Here is a 15414-nt window from a genome sequence, read left to right on the forward strand (position 1 = left end):
AATCTCCTTCCAGTTTCTAAAGAACAATTGGAAGAATTGGAAGCAGTCACACAGGAGGGATAATCCTGTGGCTTTCCTGATTCAAACAGAGACAAATCAAGATTCACCTGGAAGAGAGAGAAAGCACATTGAAGATCACACCTCCTGTCTGTCCTGTAACTCGAGCCACAAGAAGCAGAACCTGTGGCATTTATCCTTTTCTAATACAAGTTCCCTTCCCTGTTATTTCAATGGGATGTTTACATCAAAGGCAGTCATGGAGAAGGAGGAGAAGAGGTCTCAAGGCCTGTGAGGTGATAATTACAGTGAGAAGCAACTTGTTCTTTTGGGATCCTGAACCTCTTCCATCTGAGGAGGGGCAGGTGAAGACAAGCATATTAGTGAAAAATCACAGATAGAACCTTTGAGGCAGTGTTGTGTAGTGTCACAGTCCCTCCTGTTAGGACATGTCCACAAATTGATGCTGCAACAATAGCCAACAAAATTACTTCTGCTGTCCTTCAATGCCTTTTGTCTCCAGAGACTGCTGAGGAGTTTGGTGCCACTCTACATTGGTGACCCTTAACTCTAGTGCTGCCTTTGCTCTAATTTTTTTTAGAATTTTTAGAATTTTATTAGAATTTGTAGGCCGCCCTTTTCCCTGAGGGGACTCAGGGCGGCTCACACAAAAACTGGGAAAGGGGAATACAGACAGTAGGACAAAACATGTAATAAAATAGCAAACAACAAACACTCATCATTCGGGCGGGTAACTATCCTATCCCCAGGCCTGACGGGCGAGCCAGTTCTTCAAGGCTATGCGGAAGGCCTGGACGGTGGAGAGGGTACGAATCTCCACGGGGAGCTCGTTCCAAAGGGTCGGGGCTACTGCTGAGAAGGCCCTCCTCCTTGTAGTTGCCAGCCGACACTGGCTGGCCGATGGAATACGGAGGAGGCCTAATCTATGAGATCTTATCGGTCGTAGGGATGTAATTGGCAGAAGGCGGTCTCTCAAGTATCCAGATCCACTGCCATGTAGGGCTTTATGGGTGATTAATAGCACCTTGAAGCGCATCCGGAGATCAACAGGTAGCCAGCGCAGCTCGCGGAGGATAGGTGTTATGCGGGTGAATCGGGGTGCACCCGCAATCACTCGCGCGGCTGCATTCTGCACTAGCTGAAGTCGCCGGATGCTCCTCAAGGGCAGCCCCATGTAGAGCACATTGCAGTATTCCAGCCTAGAGGTCACAAGGGCCCGAGTGACTGTTGTGAGAGCCTCCCGATTCAGGTAGGGTCGCAACTGGCGCACCAGGCGAACCTGGGCGAATGCCCCCCTGGTCACAGCCGTTAAGTGGTGGTCAAATGACAGCTGTGGATCCAGGAGGACTCCCAAGTTGCGAACCCTCTCTGAGGGGTATAAAATTTGACCCCCCAGCCTGAGTGGTGGAATAATAGCCAAATCTTTGGGAGGGAAACACAACAGCCACTCGGTCTTTTCTGGGTTGAGCACAAGCTTGTTCACCCTCATCCAGTCCATAACGGCCTCAAGACCCCGGCTCATCACGTCAACCGCTTCATTGATTTGGCACGGGGCGGACAGATACAATTGAGTATCGTCCGCATATTGATGGTATCTAATCCCGTGCCTGCGGATGATCTCTCCCAGCGGTTTCATGTAGATGTTGAATAGTAGGGGGGATAAGACCGAACCCTGAGGCACCCCATAATTTAGGGGCCTAGGGGACGATCTCTGCCCCCCCACTAACACCGACTGCGACCTGTCCGAGAGGTAGGAGGAGAACCACCGTAACACGGTGCCTCCCACTCCCACCTCCCGCAGTCGTCGCAGAAGGATACCATGGTCGATGGTATCGAAAGCCGCTGAGAGGTCAAGGAGGACCAGGATGGAGGAACGTCCTTCATCTCTGGCTCTCCAGAGATCATCCATCAATGCGACCAAAGCGGTTTCTGTGCTGTAACCGGGCCTGAAGCCTGACTGGAAGGGGTCTAGGTAGTTTGCTTCCTCCAAGGACCGTTGGAGCTGGAAGGCCACCACCTTCTCAACAACCTTCCCCAGGAAGGGAAGGTTGGAGACTGGACGATAGCTATTAAGAACAGCTGGATCCAAGGATGGTTTCTTCAGGAGGGGTCTCACCACCGCCGCTTTCAGTGCGGCGGGGAAGTTCCCCTCCCGAAGGGAGGCGGTCACAACCGCCTGGATCCAGCCTCGTGTCACCTCACTGCAGTTAGTAACCAGCCATGAGGGACACGGATCCAGAACGCAGGTGGAAGTACTTACAGCTCTCATGGCCTTGTCCACATCCCCGGGGGTAACGTCTTGAAACTCAACCCAGAGCTGTTCTACTTGGTCCCCCTGCGCCTCGGCTGGAACTGCGGGGGTGGAGTCCAAGTCCGACCGAAACCGAGCAATTTTGTCCGCTAAGAATTGGGCATATTCTTCAGCTCTGCCCTGCAAGGGTTCCCCCGCCTCCCTTTTGTTCAATAGGGAGCGGGTTATCCTAAACAGGGCGGCTGGGCGGGACTCAGCGGATGCTACCAGGGTGGCTATGTGCGATCTTTTTGCTGCCCTAAGTGCCCTGGTGTATTCCCTGGTGCAGGTGGTTACCATTGCCCGGTTCGATTCGGACTTATCGGACCTCCAACGGTGCTCTAGGCATCTCCTCCGGCGCTTCATCTCCCGGAGTTCCTCGGTGAACCAAGGGGGTCTCCGGGATCCGCCGCCTCGGAGGAGCCGCAGTGGCGCAATCCGGTCGAGGGCCTCCGACGCTGCCGAGTGCCACGCAGCAGCCAGAGTCTCCACCGGATTGTGGGCGAAAGAGTCAGGAATAACCCCAAGCTCTGTCTGGAACCTTACTGGCTCCATAAGACGCCTGGGGCGGAACCACCTGGTCGGTTCCTCCTCCCTACAGTGGGGGTTTGGCCTCCGGAAGTCGAGCCTCAGTAGGCAATGGTCTGACCACGACAGGGGTATGATGTCACTCCCCCTCAGACCAAGATCACAAATCCACTGCTCCGAGAGAAATACGAGGTCAAGCATGTGTCCCGCTGAATGGGTTGGGCCCCGAATTACTTGGGTCAAGCCCATGGCTGTCATGGAAGCCATGAACTCCTGCGCCCCATCAGAGTTTTCACCGAGCGACGGCAAATTAAAGTCCCCCAGGACCATCAACCTAGGGAACTCAATTGCCAGCTCGGCTACCGACTCGAGGAGCGAGGGGAGGGCTGCTGCAACGCTGTTGGGAGGCAGGTACGTTAGCAGCAGACCCACTTGACCCTTGAGGTCCAACTTTAACAGCAAAGACTCACACCCGACAATCTCCGGAGCAGGGACCCTACGAGGAACTAACGACTCTCGGATAACAGCGGCCACACCCCCACCCCTTCTCTGGGCTCTCGGCTGATGCAGCACCTGAAATCCTTCTGGGCACAGCTCTACAAGGGGGACTCCTCCCTCTGGGCCCAGCCAGGTCTCAGTAATACATGCCAGGTCTGCCCTCTCGTCTAAAATTAAGTCCCGGACGAGAGGAGCTTTATGTACAACAGACCTGGCATTTAGCGACAACAGCCTGAGACCAGGGTCCTGACTACTTGCGCCATCTGGTCTTGGAGTGGGACTCCTAGGGCCGGAAGGAGGGATCTCTGTAATGTAGCGAACCCTCCTTCCCCGGTAATGGCCTGCCCTAAAGTCCCCGCCGTATCTGCCCCTCCCTGTTACGACCGCAATACCCCGACCCTCTCCCGTGTCTCTGGTCCCCTCAACCACCCCCGTGGCCCCCGCAACTCCCGGCAGGTCCTCCGAATCACGCATACTCATACACTCCCCCAAACAGTCCCCACGTAAGAAGTTAAAAACACAAAATTACAACAATATGATCATAAAAAAGTGGGACATTCATCCATCTCAAGCGTACCTCAAGCATAACCCATACAAAGACAGAAGAAAAAGGTGAAAGAAAAGAAAGAAATTATAAATTGCGCATAAAAATTGATTGGTTTAAAGTGCGAATAGTTCTGGGAAGGTCCAAAAAAAGTCCAAGATGGTTAAGGCAAGCAGAGGGCCTTCTATGTACTGTAAGTACCCCCGCTCGGCCGGTAGTGGCGCTATCTGTGGCCGCAGGTCCAAGGCGGCATCAGGCAACAATGGCCGTGGCAGATGAAAGTGTAGATAAAAGAGCAGATGAAGATATACTCCAAAAGGTCCAAAAGCCGCATTCCAAAAGGAGTCTAGTCCCACCCAACAAAAGGCCCTGCAATGGCAATGGCAACGGCCCAGTGGGGGGGAGAATGCACCAACAGGGGAGGCCAAGCCGAGGGGAGAGGAAGGGGGATGCAGTAGCAGCAGATGAAGACAGCCTCCCATTCTCTCCCAGTGCTGTTCCAGGCTAACCGCCTTCTCCCTGGGGCACTGAATAATCCAATGCAAGTCCACAGCAACCAAACACACAGACGAGAAAGAAAGTAGCATAAAGGGGGGGGAGAGATTTTTCTCAGCCAGCAAGTGGAGGAGAGTCAAGGCTCTCTCAGGTCAGCCGGGTCCCAACGAACCTCCAACGATAGTTATCCAACGCCTCTAACCGAGTTGGGTCGCGATGCCTTCCAAGCGGCACCCGGGCGGAGTCTTTAAAGGCCGCTCTGAATCAGCTGGGCCGCGGCGTCTTCCGGGCGCCCCCGAACGGCGTCAGCGTCTTTCGCAAAAAGGCAGCCTCGGGGGGCAAAATCTCACCACTCCGCTGCCAGCACCAAACTCTCCGCAAGATCGCTCTTGCCCTGATCTCTCTTCAGCCTCCGAATGGCAACCGGGTGGTGTCTCTGAGCGCCTCACTAATCAGCTGAGCCGCGGCGTCTTCCGGGCACCTCCGAGCGGCGTCGGCGTTTTTTGTAAAAGGCAGCCTTGGAGAGCAAAATCTCTCCAGTCCACTGCCAACACCAGACCCTCCGAGAAATCGCTCGCGCCCTGGTCTCTCTCACGCTCGATTTCTAGGAGCAATTTCTCCTTCTTTTGGCTATTTTTCCAGTGTGGACGCCGGAGCGAAAAGCCCGGCAGCCATGTTCCTTCGCACATGCGCAAATCACCTAATGCCATGGAAGCATCCATTATCCTTGAACCCAACCTAATGTTAAGAGTTTGGGATTTTCTTTTCAATGGGATTTCCATATATTCATCCCAAATTGGAGATGATTATTGAATTCCTTATTACTGAAGAGAAATTTAATTTGCCATTTTCTCTAGAAAAATCATTTTTTGCATCAGAGCAAACTCAGAGATGAGAAAAGGATGGCCTGTTGACTGCATCATTAGCTAGTAGAGAGATTATTATAAAATAATGGACAGAGGTTTTTGTGAGGCTGAACCTAGAGCTGTCTTTTGTTCCAGGGTAGCTACAAGAACATTTCCTCAGCCTGGTGAAGTATGTTCTGTGTATGTGGCCCTTATATGAAAAAAGTGTCTCCACCTTATTTCTATTATAAATTATGGTTCAGATATTCCCTTCTGAATTAATGCATATAATTCACTAATCCATTGGCCAATAGGTTCTCAACCTCAGAAAATAAACTAGAGTTAAAAGTTGCAAATGTGAATACAGCCATTGGTCAAGTGACCAGGTTAAGTTGGTTGTATGGATACGATCAGAGCCTGTCTATGGTAAAGACTTCAGGATAGTAACCAGGAGACAATGAATTCTCTGTAGTCCTCTCTTGGGCACAAAGCCAGCTGGGTGAACCTGGGCCAGTCAATCTCTGATGCTCTTGGAAAGAGGCAATGGCAAACCACTTCTCAAAAACCTTGTCATCTATGGTCTTGACAAACTGACTAAGGCTCTGACCTTCCTGAGTCTGGCTTCAGTCTTGCAAGACCAGCCAAGTGGGCTCAAAATTGCTAAGTCCAGACAGGTTGGTCTGTGTAGAAGCAGCAGGAAAGCTCCAATTTTACCATGAATTTCAAATATTCATGAAGGCTGCAGGGAGGTTGATAAAGCAAAAGTCCTAGAAGGCCAGGTTGGGAGCAAAAGGTGGATGTCCCTTCCTGTCAAGGGAAAGGAGGGCATGATGGAAAAGAGGAAGGCAGATGAGCCCCCAACCCGTCCAGTCAGGGCAGCCTTAGGTGTGGTCAGAAACTTCTCTTCTGAGGGAGGGACCTCCTCACATGCGGTGGGGCAGTTGAGCCAACACTGAACTCAAAGTCAGCATTGTCAACACAGAACAAGCATTTTCTTTGCTTGTTTCTTTCCTTTTCTCTTTGACTCTCTGGAATCAAAGTAAGTAACTTCAAATCAACCTAAAACTAAGGAGAAGGGTGAAAGGAGGAAGGGAAAATTTTTAGGAAGCTCATTCTGAACCTGCCTTGGCATGCAGTGTCTGGTTTCCCAGAGCTAGCAAGAGCCAGGAGAGGTTTGCAGTCTTCCAACAGCCTGAGGATCAGAGTGGAAACCTCCAAAAGGAACCACCATTTCTACAAGGTCTTGTCAGAGTATGAAAATGATGGCCACTTCCAGGAAGCAATGGGGATCAAGCCCAAGCACTGCAGGCTCCCCTTGGGGCAATATCAAAGGAGGGGAGGCCTCCAACCAAAGGGGAAGATGTCACCAAACCACATCTGGGTACATACAGGACCCCCAGCACTTCTGGACCAGAAAGAGGGTGCAAGGAATGGGGGTACAAGGATGTCAAGGGGAAGCTTTCATCCCTCTCTTGGGAGGGGCCAAGCCACAATCACCTGGGCTTGATTATCTCTTATGAGTCTGCCTCCTGAGCTGCTGCTTCTGTTTCTCCACACTCCTTTGCCTGGTGTCAGGAACAGACTGCCTTTGATCTTCCCCACTGCTCCATGCCTCAGGTGCTACCTGGTGGCCAACCAGCCTCTCTGGTCCCTGCTCTGAGTCTGAACCCTCCTAAGGATCCTCCATATCTTCCATAGCAGACTCATAGAGTTCTTCGCTATCCGAGTCCATCAGCAACTCAAACGGTCCTGCTGTGCCACAACAGTAGTCCTCGACTTACAACCATCTGCTTAGTGACTATTCATAGTTACAATGGCACTGAAAAAAAATTTGACCATTTTTCACACTTATGACGGTGGTAGCATCCTCATGCTCACGTGATTTACATTTGGATGCTAGACAGTCATTTCTAGGTGGGGAGGGGCCCTTCCAGGACTTCTGCCTCCCCTCCCTCTGCATTTCTGGCAGGTTTTTTTTCTCTTTCTCATTTCACTGAAAGCTTTTAAAGAATCCCCAAATTCTTTCCACCTTCTTTTCCATTATTGGCTTTCTGATAATTTGACTCTTATGGAGTTCAGAAGGCTGGCTTGTTCTTTAAAAGATCAGCTTCTCTTCACTATCCTACTTCTTGCCTTCACCCGTATCCCTTCCCTTCTCTTTCTTCTTCTTCTCTCTCTCTCTCAATCCTCCTAGCTGTATTTTCACCCAATCATCTGCAAGCAGCACATTTTTGCCCATCAATCAATGCCTTAGAACTGGAATCCCAAATGTCCACATTTTATACAGTTAAAAGGAAAAATTCCCCACAAATTTATTTTAGAAGCAAATCTGTGTCTTCAGTCCAAAATAAACCCAAATAAAACCTAAATTGACCTAAACCTCCACATGCTTTTTATTTATTTATATATTTAAATGTAGATGTTTCCATGCTCCAAAGACTCTACAGGCTTCACAGATTCAATTATTAGCCAAAAGATAAGTGGAGTAAGAGATTACAATGAAAAAAATGGGAAGCCACATAATCCATGGAAGCTCATAAGTCACCTTGTCAATGCCCAGGGTGGGGTGGGAGTCTCTGGATCATTCAGGGAAGAGCCCCACTACAAGGGAGACGGGTGATTAAGAACTTTGACAAATAAACAATAAACAAATAAAACTTTTCCAATTCCTTAGGAGTCACCAGATCAAACATGTCAAGGATCACACCCTTGTGTTTTGATCTTCCCTGTCCAGATCAGCACAAATCTCAATAATGTTATCCTCCAAATAGCCTAAATAAAACCCCCTGAGGCCCAGAAGTTGTTCTGAAGGTCTCTCCCTAACCAATAAGAAGCAGGTCACCCTAGATATAGCTACTGCATACCCCTTCATGCTTTCCTTCAACGGACTCCTTCAAGTCTTTTATCTTCTACCCCAAAGTACACTCAAGGATTAGCAGATGGGGCATGTGATCCAAGACCCAATCCACCTGCCCATTCCAGGTAGTGTCAGGCGTGCTTCCCTCAATAACCAAGAAAGAAAACTCCTAACTCCATTGTTCATGGAATTAAAATACTTTTACTGGTTATGAAAAGATAGCTGTGAAAATAAAACAAGGTCTGAGTCAGAAAAGTGCAAAATCATACATATCAAACATTTGCCCAGTCCCCTCCCTCCAACAACCCCCACCCTATTGCCCAATCTGCAACTCCCTTAGGTGTCATGTGGGTTGCATCTCCAAGAAGCATCATCAAGTTGGCATGCAGGACGGTTAGCTTTGACAAGGTCCAAATACCAGCCATTAGCATGCGCAGAAGATGGTGAGAACAAAACTCCCTTTTTGACTATCATTCCTGCACATTTATTCCCATAAATTCCCATGCCCCCCCGGTTGCCATGGCTGCCGAAAGCAAGTAAATGAAGCAAAAGCTAACATTCAGCCCTCCTTCAGAAAGAGATATCATCCCTGCAGAAAAAGAGAGAGGGAAAAACAACACAAAATAACAATAAAGTATTTACATCTATCCTAATAGCAAGGCTTATCAGGATAATTGGTGTAGAACTTCTGCAAAAGTCTGGGAGCCCTAACATGAGATTTATTCACCCATTCAGCCTGGGAGGGGAGAAAATGCTTCCAGGACACTAGATACTGAATTTGATTCCTATGTTTCCTGGTGTCCAATATTACTTTAACTGTTTAAATGTTTCCAGGAGACCAAATACTGAATGCGACATGAGTAGGATGAGCTTTGAGTAACAGATCAGATGACAGCAAGTATGGCCCACCTTCCTTCCATCTGTCACTCTTAGAATTGCTGTATCCATTGCAACAGCTCCCCTCTCTCATTCAAAACACAAGGCAACTCTTATAAGCCAAGGTGTTTGTATCAATATCTCTTCCTCCAGATAAGAGAAATTATCCCCACAATTCTATATCCAGATATGTCGTGAACACAGGGACCCTTAACCATGCCTACCAAGCACTTGGCAATCTTTGGGGGCATGTTCACACACAATATCAGAGATGGGCCCCACCATACAAAGCCTGTCAACACAAAAAGAAGAAGGATCACCCAAAACTCCCAAACCAGCTTCTGGGTTAGTGTCAAGAAATCAGATCTCATTATTCACCCTACTAGGGTCACTGCTGCCATCAAAGCTTCAGACCTCACAGCTGAGAGTTTACTTAATAAACTAAGACACTTGAAAATATAGAGGATCTCAGTATCTTACATCAATGTGGAAGAATAATAGAGAGAGTTCCAAGGAAATAAAATAACAACCTCTATCCACTGTACAACTTTCTCCCTATTTACCAAATGGCACTATCCATAGGTAGTCATATTTCTGTCTCTTAGTCAGCTGTCATTCAAAAAATAATATTTCTAGAACAGATGAGGAATACATTTCTCTTCAGTCCAATTTAGGATTGATATATGAAATGAAATAGAAAATAAAATCATAGGCCCCATTCTTAACATTAGGCAGGGTTCAAGGTAAATGTTTGCTTTCTTGGTGTTAGAAGACAGGAAGCATTGGAAATAAGTGTTCTCAACCTAGAGTGTCATCAAATTCTGTAGCTCTTGAGTGATCTTCCCCAGAACACACTGGGGGACATGACACCACATAGAAGGACAACAGAAGTCAATTCCCTGAGTATTGAACTTTCTTCCTCCAGCATCACTTTCTGGACTTCTTGTGGGTGTTTCTGTGACTTTTCACTAATATGTATTTTTCACACAGCTCCTCTGCACATGGAGCTCTGATGAAATTCAGAATCCTCAAAGGAGAAATTGTTTCTCACTGTAATTGTCACCATCCTTGTCTTTGAGACATCTTAAGCCATGGATGGACTTTGATGTAAACATCAGACTCAAGCAACATGGAGGGAATATTGCATCAGAAAAGTATAAATGCTTCAGTTCCTGCTCTATGAGATACAGATTTTTGAGACAGGCAGCAGCTATGTTATCAAATCTATGTTCCTTTCCATTCTAGGAGAGGCTCAGATTCTTTATGACTGAATCAGAAAAACCAGTGGCATTTCCATCTTGTGAGAAATCTTTGAATTCTTCAGTGTCTTCTTCTCATTCTTACTTAGGAAGGGGAATTGATTCATCCCCATAAATTATGGAGCTCCAGCTGCTGGTTCTGATGCTGATGGTGTCCCAGCCTGTCTCTGGGAAGCTGAGAATGAAGTGCCTGCTGAGTTGGGAGCTTCAGGATAGACAAAAACCATGGAGCTATTACAGGCCAGGAGACCATCTCATTAGTATGCTGCGCACTATATCACAAATATCACCTATGATGCAGACTTTCAACAAGGCTCCTTCTAGTCAGTCTCGCCAGTAAGTCATTCATTGTCAATTGCAAATTCTTCCATTTGCAGTTTTCACATTCTCCTTCTTCTCTTCTTATTCACTTAATGCTAATAGCAGGACCTCTTTTCTTTCCTGAATTACTTTGATTTCTTTGATCTTATTTGGTGGGAGAAACACAGATGCAAAGATTGGGCAGAAAAAATCCTGATAGAAGTCCAGATTATTTCTCCCTCCCTGTCAAATTCTGACTTAAATCATGACTTTTATTTAAAATATTTACCAAAATGATCATGCACAGCCCATTTACTTATTTTTATAAATGTTGATTGATATTCAATATTTGATCTTTATATCAATAAAGGATGACTTGTTTATAGAGCTGCTTTGCTGGGTCACTTATGAAACATCCTCTTTCTTTTATGGTGATTCTACTTTAATGATTTGATTATTTGTGTTTGTGATTCTTAACTCTAAAACTGGACTATCTCCATTCCATCTTCTCAATATTCATAACAAATAAATGGTGATAGATAGCTTCAAATTACCTCTTGTATTGGTAAAAATGAGTTTAAGACTGAATAAGAATTGTTCCTGTTGCAGACAATGTTTATGATAACATGAGCATTATTTTACAGAATTTTATCTACTAATAAGGGTGAAATCCTAATATTAATTTTAGCTGTTCAAGAGGTCAACAAGAATCCCCAACTCATTCACAATCTCACCCTTGGCTATAACATCCATGACAACTATTTGAACACACTTGGCACTTCAGATGCCTTGCTGGACATGCTCTCAACTGGAGAAGCCAATATTCCCAACTACAGCTGTGGAAGGAAGGACAACATTTTGGCTCTTTTTGATGTAGCTAAGAAGGATTCCTTCACCCAGATGTCAGCATTAGGAGCCCCCTACAAAGTCCCACAGGTTTGTGTATGTTTCTCTGTCTGTTAATGTGCATGGCGTGTGGGGGGGGCATCAGCAGTGTATCAAAACTATATTTTTCCTATGGAAATTCAAGAGCTGGTTTTCAGTACAGCCATTGTAAGTGTCATGGCTGGGATTGGAAGAATCCCAGTGGGGAAGAAACAAGAATTCAGAGAGACATGACACCATGTTGCTTCAAGGATTTCTGTTTCACAGTTGTTAAGGTGAGGAGAATTTCTGTGTTCAATCAAAGGGACTTCTGTATAATAGAAAGGTGCAGCACTGATGGAAAGGTCACATTTTACTCATGATCTTAACCAAAATTACAATATTTCCATGGAATACACAATGGGAAGTACTAAATATTCTGCTTAAAAATTAAAGATACCAACCCTATACCGTTTCAAACATCTTCTTAAAGACTTCCAGTGTTGGGGCATTCACAACTTCTGGAAGCAAGTTGTTCCACTGATTAATTGTTCTAACTGTCAGGAAATTTCTCCTCAATTCTAAGTTGCTTCTCTCCTTGATTAGTTTCCACCCATTGCTTCTTGTTCTACCCTCAGGTGCCTTGGAAAATAGTTTGACTCCCTCTTCTTTGTGGCAATCCCTGAGATATTGGAACATTGCTATCATGTCTCCCCTAGTGCTCCTTTCTATTAAACTAGACATACCCAGTTCCTGCAACCGTTCTTCATATGTTTTAGTCTCCAGTCCCCTAATCATCTTTGTTGCTCTTTCTGTACTCTTTCCAGAGTCTCCACATCTTTTCTACATCATGGTGACCAAAACTGAATGCAGTATTCCAAGTGTGGCCTTACCAAGGCATTATAAAGTGGTATTAACTCTTGAATAAGGTACCACCTATACTGTACCTGTGCATTTCGTTTTTCTTGCCTAAATGTAGAACCTTACTCTTTTCACCATTGAATTTCATTTCATTGGATAGTGCCCGATGTTCAAGTTTATCAAGATCCTTCTGTATCTTAAGCCTATCTTATGGAGTGTTGGCTATTGCTGCCAGCTTGGTGTCATCTGCAAATTTGATCATTGATGAAGATTTGATTTGGACGAGGGAATAAATGGGGAACTCATCCAATTTGCAAGGGTGTTTTTATTTGAGCAAGATTTCAGCAGCTGGACACAATGGTTAAATATGGAAGTTATAACCAAGTCTCTTGAAATGAAAACAATCATATTTGTGAAGCTCCAGAGATTTAAAAAATGGACTTCCATTATTTCAATATCAGTTGTAAAAGAAAGAGAGAGATCAGTACCTTAGGCCATATTAGTAGAATAATCTATTGGGATCCCTTTTTAAAAAACATATATTCTCTGTGGTCAGAATTCAAATATTACATATAATAAGAATCTTTATTGGAACAAAACAATTCAGTTGAGATTGGCAGATGTTGATCTGATTGTAGTAAATTGTAGTGGCAAATAAATAAAATTTGCATTTTTATTCTTATTTCTTTTCATTTAATTTGTTTCTTCTATTCCATTTACATCTACAGTGTTGTCACTATTCTGTGTTTATGAATTGGTATCTTGAGCTGGTCTAATGGTTAATCAACAATAAAATCCAAAGATGGATTTGTTAAAAGCTCATATTTTAAATTCAATGTGATCCCAAATATGACACAGTATTTCTTTGTTGCTTTTTCAGGTCCATTTTACACCTTCTTCAGTAGCCCTGAGGGATAAAAATCATTTCCCTTTTTTCCATCCGTTAATTCCCAAACAAGGGATGCACTACCCAGGAATGGTCCTATTGCTTCTCCATTTCAGATGGACCTTGATTGGCCTCTTTGTTTCAGACACAGAGAAGGGAGAGAATTTCATGAGGACTTTTACTCCTATGCTTGTCAGGAATGGAATTTGTATTGTAATGTCACAACAATTCTCAACAACTGGATATACAAGACCCCTCAGGGAGGCCCTCTCTAAGTGGAGACAAGTCAATGTCTTTGTTCATTTCATGGAATATGAGTCCCGTTTGGACAGAATTCTTCCTTTCCATTTAACACTTATGCGTTTGCCAGGAGCCATTGAAGGGAAAGTCTGGATCATCACAGCTTTGAGAATAATTTTCATGAAAAAGCACAGACTTCTGAGATATGTGCATAGCATTTTGACTTTTGGTTTTGCGCTAAGGGAAAGGCCAGGAGATGATGGCTTTGAACCTTATTTATTTCTGGATCCCCATTTTGATGCTCAGTGTTTTTCCTGTTCTTTTTCAAAGCACATCTTTTCTGTCAAAGGCCGGAGAAGATGCTCCCAGAAAGTGACACTGAAGTACCAAGTGGGACAGAATAGGATCAAAATTGAAAATAGTTTCTATATGTATAGTGCCTTTCTGACACTGGCACATGTCTTGAAGTCTGCATATTCCTTCAGATTGAGGAGAAGGAAGGAGGGTGAAGAGAGGTTGGAGGCTCTAAGGCTGCAGCCGTGGCAGGTAAGGGTTTCCTAGAAGCATCCCTCACAATTATTTCCTTTGGAGAAGGAATCCAAAAGAGAAAGTGAGGAACCATCTCCATTTTCTTGTACTACAAAAGGCAACAGATTTTACCAATCCAACCACTCACAGCACAATGTTCCAAAGAGCCAGGACTGTGACAGATTAATTTTGACTGCATCATACCATTTTACCTTTATAAATTTGAAGGGGCACCTTAGACTATCTAACCCAACCATTCCTCTCTGCAGGAATCCCAGTTAGAGCTTTTCTGACTAATGATTGTTGCTCTTTGCATTAAGAAAATCAATAAAGAAAGAGTGAACTTCTCTGGTTTACTATCTCAGTTCTGAAACTGCTTCCCCTCTTGGGATATTTTTCCTTTCATTCAGCCAGAATATCCTCTCTTGTCATTTGGTTCACTTAATATGTACCAGATACTGGAATAACAGCCAAAAGGCCTTAAGCTTCTTTGAACCATATTTCAGTTATTGGAAGAGTGCTGTAACCTCTCTCTCCATCTGAGAAGTTTTGTAAGTTGGAGAAACTGTTGCCAGCTTTGTTATTTTCCACTCCCATAGATTAACTTGGCTCTTCTCATTGTTGTCTTTCATTGAGGCTATGAGCTTTGATCTCTTTCTTGGCTTCTTTGTCATTCCCTAAAGCTGATCCAAGTTTCATGAAATGTCTTCTCTAAGCATGGTGCCTGCAACAGGACCTGGACCAGGAAAAACCCACCTCTGGTCTCCCCAAACCACAACATGGACTTCCTGAGATTCTTATGGATGCACTTACCTCCCTTCCATGAGCATCACACTGCTGACTCACAGTTGGTTTGCAATCAACTAGTGATTTGTGATCCTTTTCATAAATATTCCTACAACCTGGGTCACCCTTCTTTCAGTGCATGATTAATGCTCTTGTCAAGGATGCTATCATTTGATAAGTCCTACTAGCTAAAAATCAGATATTTTTAGATATTTAGATATTTAGATATTGCATTTGACTCATACACCTCTCTCTATGAGGAAATCATAAAAAAAATTGAAACTTGTTGAGTGTTTAAATAAAATCTAATTGTGTTTCTCTAACAACTGGCATGAATCCTGCATCAAATCTTGCATCGCAGAAGTTGATCAACTCTACTGTATCAGTGAAAACATAGAAAAATTGACAGGACAAATTATTTCTTGTAACTTCCCAGTTTTATGAGAAACATCTAAACAATTAAAAAATAGTACAATTTTGAAGACAGTTTTTATCCACTTAATTATCAAGAACTCAGCTTTAAACATTCCTCCATATTCCCGTTGTAGTTTCATCCATTTCTGAAGAAGAATGAGTTTTACAATTTTTCCCCCTTTAAACTCTACTTGGACAAAAATGGAGATGTAGCAGGAGATCTGGGCATTACAAGCTTGTTGGTTCTCCCCACAGAGCATCTCATCAAGGAGCTACTGGGCCATTTTGTGAGACAGAGACTTATTATCAACGAAGATAGTTTGTC

The sequence above is a fragment of the Thamnophis sirtalis genome, unplaced genomic scaffold (genome assembly GCF_051295495.1).
Source record: "Thamnophis sirtalis isolate CommonGarterSnake01/CBP01778 unplaced genomic scaffold, rThaSir2_p1.2 scaffold_3, whole genome shotgun sequence".
Lineage (NCBI taxonomy): Eukaryota > Metazoa > Chordata > Lepidosauria > Squamata > Natricidae > Thamnophis > Thamnophis sirtalis.